We start from the raw sequence: 2,994 nt of genomic DNA, 5'->3' as shown, positions 1-2,994 counted from the left end.
TTTTTAAATAATCATTTAGAACCCATGATTGGATCACTTATCTTTCCATTTCATTATATACGGGTGATCAGCCCGTATCGACCTCCATTCCGGTCTTTAAGGTACCATTCGGCATAATTTCAGCCATAAATTGGACTAGTCCCACTAGCCTCTTACCATGACTGGACTAGTCCCACTAGCCTCTTACGTCTCAATCCAATCCATCAGGAATTCATTTGGAAAACCTTGAGTTGGAAAAACAAATAGGTTTTCTAAAATCCATTTTATCATTACCAAGCATTTGAAATCATTCGGACTCTTTCAAGTCGAAACTCATTCTTAATTCAGATTTTAAAGAAACAAAGTTCAGGGAGTGAATCAAAGATATGCAAGGAACAATTCTCAAGGATTCTGCATCAAAGATAATAAGGTACTAGATTTGAAGGATCAGTAATAACTTAGGGATCATTAGGGCGATCAAGAGAAATAGGGTATCATTAACATAGTTATCCAAGATAATTAAAGGTTCAATATGATTCATGGCATTATAGGAAACTGGAACAGAAAGGCAGATTATCAAAGGGTGAAATCAATAGGATTATCAATAACAGGTTATCAAGAACAAGGGTACTTCAAATCAATATCAGGGTTTCATAAAGCAAGGGTTTCATACTTTAACAGTTCAATACTCTACATGGTATGAACAACATTTCCTTTATAATCATTTACACAAGTAATCAGAGTTACTTTCCTGAAATTGCTTTCCTGAGGGTTGAACTACTGCCTCCTAGTATACTTTTCCCTTTCCTAGCCCGAATGCCCTCACGCTCCGAATCTACAATAAAAACCAAAAATCTTAATTAGATTCCCAACTCTCATTCCCGGTACGATCACTCTATACGATAACTCGATTATATCTTTGACTCGAGCATACGAATATAGCTTATACAAATAAGCACACAACACATATCACATAGCACAATCCTTTCTCATAATTTTTATATCCTTATATTCCTAGAAATCAAAGCGTACTCGCTTGATCTAGGCTATTTCTCAAATCACACTAACATGACTCTTTTACGAGTACTAGACCCATTTACAACCAAACATTTACGTGCATACTATCACTTATATCAATCGACTTCATTCCCTTTTCTTTTATTCCTTAAATTCGAACCACATAATACAATCAACTAAACAATCCATAGATATTTACATATACGCATCCAATCATTTCATATTTGATTATCAAAAACCAAGTTTTGACCTTAAGTTCACATGGCCTATTCGGCCTAATTGCAAATACCACCATAAAATCAATCAAATACTCACTTTAATTCACATAAACACGTATCTCATTTAACAACCTTTAAAGAACCACTCTCCTTTCTTTTAATCATAGAAATCCGAACCATAATCATACATATACAATCAAATTTTTCAAAAATTACACCATACAACTTTAGTTCTAACATGATTCCATATTTAAACTAGCACCATTTTCTTGATCAACAAGCATTCGAACCAAAACATACATACATGCTCACATGCAATTCAATTTCAACTTAGCACGATATCAAACACTTTATCTTTATCACGTAAGCCAACTAAGTTCCTTAACACAATTGATTTTTATCTAAATTACAACATACATCCATTCATTCATCAAATTAATCTATTTTAACTCAATTTCATTCGGCAATAACTAAAATTCACATCTCAAGGACAAATCATTGACATGCACATCTTGATCCTTTTTAAAATTAACATGCAATCACTTTTAGGCTATTCATACTTAGCGTTTCCCATTCTCTCTTAGGGATAAAGATAAGGACTGGTTACATTCTGAACCAGCTGGGTCCATCACTATTTGGCAAGATCTTGCACAAAAGTTTCTGGTAAAGTTCTATCCAATGGCAAAAACTGCGGCTATGAGGAGTGCTCTTACTCAGTTTGCGCAGCAGCCTACAGAATCCATGTGCGAAGCTTGGGAGCACTACAAGGAGATATTGAGAAAGTGTCCACATCATGGTATGCCTGATTGGATGGTGATCACTGGTTTTTATAATGGTTTGGGGGCCCAATCTCGGCCCATGCTCGATGCAGCAGCTGGAGGCGCCTTGTGGGCCAAAAGCTATACTGAGGCTTATAATCTTATTGAGACTATGGCTACAAATGAGCATCAAAACCCAACTCAAAGGATGATGCTTGGGAAGGTAGCAGGTATTCTGGAAGTTGATACAGCTACAGCTATTGCAGTGCAGCTCCAAGCGCTGTCTATGAAGGTCGATTCTTTAGCCACCTATGGAGTCAATCAGATAGCTATGGTCTGTGAGCTTTGTGCAGGTTCTCATGCTACGGATCAGTGTTCTCTTGTCAATGAATCTGTTGAGTATGTGAACAATTATCAGCGACCGCAGCAGCCTGTGCCATCTACCTATCATCCTAACAACAAAAATCATCCAAATTTCAGCTGGAGTAATAATCAGAATGCTATTCAGCAACCATATCAGCAAGGCGTAAGTAAACAGTTTAATCCACCTGGATTCCAGCAACCGCAGCATTATGCTCAAAGGCAATCATATCCTCAACAAGAGGTGCAGCTCCACCTTCTAGGGCTGATTTCGAGGAACTTAAGTTGTTGTGCAAAAGTCAGGCTGTTTCTATCAAGACCTTGGAAAATCAAATCGGTCAAATAGCCAATGCAGTGCTCAATCGTCAACCTGGCTCACTTCCCAGTGATACTGAAGTGCCAGGCAGAAAGGAAGCTATTGAGCAAGTCAAGGCTATTACTTTAAGGTCTGGAAAAGTTGTTGATGCTGAAAAAGCAAAGGACAGAGAAGCTGAAGTTGGTGATGAAGAAGCTAAGCAAAAGGGGAAAGCGGTGGAACCAAGGAAGACTACTGTTGAACACACTCTGCCTGAGGGTAATACAGGGGAGAAACAGCTCTATCATCCACCACCTTTCCCTAAGAGATTGCAACAACAAAAGCTGGATAAGCAGTTCAGTAAGTT

At 37.9% G+C, this 2,994-nt stretch overlaps 1 non-coding gene across 1 annotated transcript; it reads right to left on the bottom strand.

Moving 5' to 3' along the window:
* Positions 1-1,907: 1,907 nt before the first annotated feature.
* LOC141699103 (small nucleolar RNA R71) lies at positions 1,908-2,014 on the bottom strand. Its single transcript, XR_012565590.1, has one exon. It is a non-coding gene; the product is annotated as a small nucleolar RNA R71 (small nucleolar RNA).
* Positions 2,015-2,994: the final 980 nt, after the last annotated feature.

This window comes from Apium graveolens, chromosome 11 (genome assembly GCF_009905375.1).
Source record: "Apium graveolens cultivar Ventura chromosome 11, ASM990537v1, whole genome shotgun sequence".
NCBI lineage: Eukaryota > Viridiplantae > Streptophyta > Magnoliopsida > Apiales > Apiaceae > Apium > Apium graveolens.
The sequence above is the reverse complement of the archived record's forward strand: the minus strand, read 5'-3'. Positions and strand labels throughout refer to the sequence as shown.